General features: G+C 47.6%; 1 protein-coding gene across 3 annotated transcripts in view; it reads left to right on the top strand.

Annotated features, from left to right (window-relative positions):
- LOC116840590 (histone demethylase UTY) overlaps nt 1-6,645 on the top strand; it is a 69,349-nt gene that overhangs the window by 14,945 nt on the left and 47,759 nt on the right. The window contains exon 1 of one of the 3 annotated variants that reach the window (XM_032807471.1): nt 2,407-3,098. The exons of 1 other annotated variant lie outside the window; for it this stretch is intronic. The gene's annotated coding sequence lies outside the window, so the exon portion shown is untranslated. Of the gene's footprint in view, nt 1-2,406; nt 3,283-6,645 lie in introns of those variants that run through there. One more of the 3 variants, XM_032807470.1, reaches the window with a different exon arrangement.

Genomic DNA, 6,645 nt, shown 5'->3' with positions numbered 1-6,645 from the left:
AGAAATGACGGAGCGAGATCTCGTCGGAGAGAATCTGGTCGAGTTCGCAAGCCGCGGGAAGACCCCGTCGCGAAGACGTTGGCGACGACGACAACGACGTTTCTTCGCCGCGAAGAGGAAGACGCGTTCGACGACCTACCTCGGGCAAGGTGGGAATCATAAATCCCTGTCGATGAAACGAATCGAGGAAACGGCACTCGATTCCGTCCGCCGCGCGGAATCTTTTAATCGTCGCTAATAACAGGGTGCGCGCGGCCGGTAAGAAACACGGAACGCCGCGCGCATCTCCGGCGCGCGGGGCCCTATCGAGTGATTGATAAGTCCATAAAGCATCCTTCGCTCCTCTCGTAATCTTCGTTTGGTCCGCTGGTGTCGATCAACACACCGGCGGTGGCGGTGCCAGTGGTTTGTGGTGGTTGTGCGATGCTTGTGGTGGTTATATGATGGTGGTGGTGGTCGAGATTGCGGTTATGCCGAACGAATACGCAGCGTGCCCCGTGTGCGTGCAGTGTTTTTTGGCCGCGGGTGACGCGGTGACGAGATGATGACCCACCCGAAGTCGGAGAATCATCATGATTACCCCGCCCGCGTAACTCGTAATGCGGACGAAACCACCCGAGCAACTGCCACCGTTGCGCGCCTCTCTCTTCCTCACGGTATCCTCTTATTTTCCCTCCGTCACCCTGCGCGCTCCACGCTACCGGCCGTTTCAGCGCAGATTTCTATTATTAGGCCGACAGGAACTAACCAACTATCCCCGTCTCTTTCCGAGCTTTCGTCCGCGTGACCGACGGGAGCGATCGATGAAGAGGACGACGCGCGATTTCGTACGCAAATCTCGCGATGGATCTCCGAGCTTTCGCAACGGCGAGAAACGCTTTTCTCTCTCAGAGCAGAGAGAGAGAGAGAGAGAGAGAGAGAGAGAGAGAGAGAGAGAGAGAGAACGCTCTCAAACCGGCGAAAATTTCGCAGCGATTCCTGTATGCTGCAGGGGTGGAATTCGATATACGGTCGTGAGAGGAGCGGAGGCGGCCGCGACGACGGCGGCCAGTCTCGCGAACGATCGTCGTGTCAGACGTATAATCAGACGATTATGCTCGTAATAACAGGCCCGAATTCCGAGTAGGAGAGCCCCGAAACCGATTTGCCGATATATGTATACGTGGTCTATGAGAAGTTTCGGCTCTCTCGTAAAAAACGTCGCGTAATTTCGTCGACAGCCCCAATCGCGGTTTGCACCCCCACCGCCACCGCCGACCCGTCCGTCGTCCCGCTTAGAGAAACGATTTCGTTCCTCTTTTCGTTTTTCCCTTCCTAGTCTCCCGGTCGCTTTAGACGCCTGAGGACAACGGTTCAGGCTTAATTACACTTTCGGTGTTTCAGCGCGTGTTTGGTGTGTGTGAATAAATGATAATCTTGTGTGTAAATAATTTCGAGAAGCCATGCGTGAGACGGTCGGCTGCCTTTTTCATACGGGAGAAAATCGCAGGTTGACGTAACATATACCTGTGTGCTACATATGGATAATTAACTTCAATTGGATAATGACCAAATGGTGCTTAATGATAATAACAATGAGTACAATAACAATATTAACAGCAATAATAATATCCAAATTTGTGTTTGCGATAGCTTAAAGTTGCAATAGAAAATAAACGTTAAGTACTCTCTTATAATTCCAAGTTTCATTTTCCTTTATATGAACGTCACTTGTAACGTTGTTTCAATTTGAGAATCAAAAGGATGTATTTAACCGTTATGTATCTCGAATAATATCGCTAATATTTATATTGAGTCAAGCGTTTCTCCATAGATATTTAGAATATGCTAGAAACGCGCAGTAATTGATCTCTATTTTCCCGAATACTTTTGCCCGAATATCAAATATTAAGGTATATGGAAATTTTAAAGGGAACGAATAAACAAATAAATAATAATTGATTAATATAAGTAATTAATAAATCCCTATACATCTTAATGTTTAATAAAATCCGAGCAGGAATTCCGCAACGAGTGCCAGAGTTTCAGATAAACGTTTACCCCTATTATTTTATTATTCGTGGTAAAGAAAATTTACACCAGTTACCGTGCGAGTTTTTATTTACTATCGATTTATAGAGCACGGAAAAAATGCTCGTGAGAGAACATACTTGGACCCGCCGATCGAATTTTAATCGGTGCGCCGAACCCCAAAGTGCGCCGCAGTGCACACCTCCGTTGGGTGCATCGCGCGAGGAGGGTGAACGCGCGTCGGGCGGTGGCTCGCCGACGAGTGTCGCGGCGCTGCTCTAAAACAGGGCCGCTACGCATGCGCGCTCCCGTCGCTCCCCGTCGGTGCCGCCACGCGAGTGGAGCTGCTCGGGGTTGCGGAGAGGGGAGCACCTAATCCCAACTTGCCCTACGCGCCAGGCGCGTCAGTCGCGCGAGAACCTTCGACGTGTGGAGGTGTCTCCCCGCGCTCCGCGTGTGCACCATCGCCGCTCTCTCCCCCGTCTCTCTCCCCACCCAACACGCGCGCGCGACGCATCACTGCCACTAGTATAATAGCCACAATACTGCCGTACTGTACTGAGCTGCGTGCATATATATATATATAGAGAGAGAGAGAGAGAGAGAGAGAGAGAAAGAGAGCGCGCGCCATCGCGATATTGTGAAACTCTGTGAGGGATTGTCGTTGTCGTCCAAGTGCGAGAGTGGAAGAACGCGCGTGACAAGACGGGAAGGAAGGTGGACGTGCTCGTTCGCGAGTGCTCCTCGAACGTGTGAAAGAAATTGAGAGAACTGTGTCGAGCGAGCTGTGTCGAGCGAGCTGTGTCGTGCGCTCGTTCTTTTCGACACTCATCTTCTCGTTGTCGTTGGTGCGTCTTTCTCTCTTTCTCCCATGCCGCTCGTTCAACGTTAAACACTACGTACATTGCCGGAAGCACGTACGCGCGCGCGCGCGCGCGCGAGCAAGCGAGCGAGCGAGCAACTCGCGATCCGTCGCGCGTTGCTCCTTTGGCTTGACGAGAGCGTCGTGGTCGTCGTGGTCGTCGTCGGGGCCATGAGGCATCGCTGAGTCCACGGCGTTGCGTCTGGGGAAGAAGGAGGAAGAGCAAGTAAGCCAGCAAAAGCAAGCAGGGACGACGACGAGGGAGACGGAAGAAGTGGGAGGCGTTGCTTTATCGGAGTATATCGGAGAGCAGGCGATTCTCAACGACGGTCGCGCGTCGAGATTTAAACTGCCGCCACCGCCGCCGCCGTCGTCGTCGTCACCGCATCAGCCACTAGGCGATTTAAATGGTGAGTGTATAGTGTGAAGTCACACAGCGGTTTTCGCGTCGCGCCGCGTCGCGTCGCGTCGCGTCGTTTGCGCTTTGTGCTCTGTGATGATCGGTTCTCCCTCCCTCGCCCCTTTCTCTCTTTCTCTCCGCGATGACGCTCCTCGTTTATTATCGTCGCGTTGCATCGCGCCGCGCTGCGATCGCATGACGCCCGAGAGTCAGACTATGCTACCTCCCTCTCCCGCCGTCCTTTCTGCCCTTCTTTCCATCTTCTTCTCCCTCGTACTCTTCCCTTTCGAAACGGAGCGATGCCGCGTGCGAATTTTTGGCCAGTGCCGCGATCGATGCCTCGGGGACGCTTTCGTGTACGCCCTCGGCTCCTCGTCCTTTGACCCTTAAATGTGCAAGCGGCATGCGCGCAGGGCGAAGTTCGGAGGGCTGCGGGGTTTCGTACGCTGGCCGAAATGTATACATGTATCTCCTCCTCGCCCGGTCGTCTTATCTTTTTTTCTCGCTCGTTTGGTTTTCTCCTCTTTATTTGAGAAAGCGGTACTATGTGTCGATAATTCGAAAATGAAAGTGGCATCACGCATGACGTGTGATACGAAAAACTTTCGGCCGCGAGACAACGCCGTTATGAGGATTTCGAATTATGGGAATTTTACGTGAAAACTGTCAGAAAGAACGAGTAGCTCTTTTTATAATTAGAAATTATATTATTTTTTAATTGATTATTTCTATTATTCGGAATCATTTGGCGATTTTGTCGAGACATCTGCTGCATTTTTATATATCCGCAAAAGCCGACATATTCGCGATGAAATTAATATGGAAATTTTGCGCAAATAACCGTATATGGGCTCTTGCTTAAGATAGAGTTATATGTGTACCAATTGATACGTAAATACGGATAATAATAGTGAAGCAAGCAATATTTCGACGCGTCTTTATTTTTTTCGGTAAGCTCCGCGTATTTTCTTTTTACATCGCGGTTGAAATCTTCATAAAGAGACACTTTTATTTACGTTACGCGGGGAGAGAGACATCTGAAAATAAAAGATACAATGAAAGGTGAATACAGGTCTTCGGTCCGCTAACGTTACATAAAAGGAGCACCTTCCCTTAAAGGTAATACAAGTCCGTCCTCGGATCATGCGAGTGCGCCGCGAATGTTCGTAATCCACGAGGAGAGTGCAGTGCACATGACGTTTTCGCGTGGAAGCCGCACTTCCGGCCATTATGCTCGTGGCCTTGATGAGGCCTTGCTCCAAATAGCGAATAAAAGCCGTAACACTTAGGCGAGATCGAAATGCGACTGTAAACCTTGGCATTTGGTGCGGACCGTTGAATACCTTTGTACTTTTCGCTTCGTTGTTGCGATAATTCGAGCGGGAAATATTTCACGCGAATGCCCTTTCTCGAAGTATCTCTCTCACGACTCGTCGAGACAGAATCGAGCGATTTATCAAGGATCTCATCTCCACGAGCAATCTTATTAACCTTCTATAATTCACATGCAACTCGAAATTGCTTTATGCATTTTTATTTTTTCAACTTGAAGACAATTCTGATAACTTCAATTCAGAGTTTTCTGACTCTTTTATATTTTACCAGATATTCAGTTAATCAACAACTTGTTCTTCCTTGTTATTTACGGCAGTTTGTATAGAACAGTCATATATTTCTGTTTATCAGGTCAGGACAGGTGTCGTATAAAGATAATGAAGAGTTGATTAGTCGAGATTTGACTCTGAACTTTTATTCCACAATTAGTATCCGCCATTTTCTTGTTATATTATTTTTTCAACAGCAAAATGAAACTGGGTTATGGAGGGTTAAAATCGATATTTTGGTGCGCGTAATTTCCGTTCTTTGTCTTCACTTTTTAATGAATTTGAAATGGTCTGCGCGTGGCATGCGAGTGGAAATGAGCGAGGATTATTTCTAAATACCCTTTTCATTAAAGCATTAAAGTTTAATAAAACGGCAATAGCCGGTCGACCTTTTTATCGAGGGGGTCAGAGAGGAAATCGGAAACGTGAAGTGATATTTAACAGGGTGTTAATTATTGTGGCTTGTGTGGGCAAATGCAACAAGTCGCGCAAATGCCGAGCCACGATGATAATGTTCGAAAGGTCGAAGATTACCGTGCGTCCGACCGTCAACCGACCGATTGGGTGCACCACAGAAAACTGGGTCGCGTATAACAAATGTCGATGTCTTTACGGTCGCGACGCCTCTCGACTCGATCTGCCGCACTTAATTATCGTGATTGCACACGTTTTTTTTTCCTATAAATTTTTTCCTATAACGTGTTCCTTGTTTTTGTAGGAGACGTTCTCGCAATGTCTTCGTATTGAGATATTTGTTTCGACTCTATGTAGTATGTAAACTGAATTCCTGTTTTAATTTAATATTCTCGATTTATTTTGAAGATTTGATGCTAATGAATGTGAAAACTTATGATAAAGAATGCGGCTTGTATAGACCCGGATTGATGGCCGAAAAGTTTTTAAACCCTTTTACCGAATTAATCGAGAATATTGAAATTCGCTCAATGATGATAGGCACGATGTATCTTTGTAACGTAATATTCTAACTGACAGGAGAAATTACGTCAAGCAGATAATATCAGAATCGGTTTAATCATGATTCTCCACCAGCAAAATTAATCTGCTTTTGTAACACGAGCTTATGATTTGTGCTTTGAACGCAAAACAGTTACACGAATGAAATAGCTATTCAAGCGCATACAATCAAGCTGGGTTGAATAGAGAGTACCTCAAAATGTCTCAAAATGTCTTTACGATCTAAATTTGTGAGAATCCGGTTAAACAAAATCGTCGTCAACAAAAACGTTGTCATTGGAATAAAATCGGCGAATTTTGACTGATCGCATCGCAATTACGGCCAAGTTGCGAGAAGGATTCGACTCGCGTGCTTTCCGGTCTTGAAGGAGGTTGAATTTCGTTTCCTTCACGCCAACGAAAAGTTATGCTCGCGACAAGACATACAGGGTGGGTGGCAAGGAAAGAGTCGACGCAGAATTGAAATTCTCGATCTCTCACGGTCACTGACCATGGCATTCAGGCAATGCCACGGTGCCGCTGAACGAGTCGCGGAGATCACTGGCCCCGGTTTCTCGGTCAAAGCTCGGTTCGGCGGTGGCCCGATGAGATCGATGAATCGCTCAGCAGCCGATACGCACATGCGATAGAACGATAGGAAGCGGATTATTCGACGGCGATTCGTTTCCATAATTGTAAGCGTGTGTACACGCTTCCGATTCGCATTGTCGTCGATGTGAGTCTCGCAACAATTTCGCTGCTGTCGTGAGAGAGAGAGAGAGAGAGAGAGAGAGAGAGAGAGAGAGAGAGAGAGA

Source organism: Odontomachus brunneus, unplaced genomic scaffold, assembly GCF_010583005.1.
Source record: "Odontomachus brunneus isolate Ranch 3 - 2012 unplaced genomic scaffold, Obru_v1 Obru_scaffold_010, whole genome shotgun sequence".
Classification (NCBI taxonomy): Eukaryota; Metazoa; Arthropoda; class Insecta; order Hymenoptera; family Formicidae; genus Odontomachus; species Odontomachus brunneus.
The sequence above is the reverse complement of the archived record's forward strand: the minus strand, read 5'-3'. Positions and strand labels throughout refer to the sequence as shown.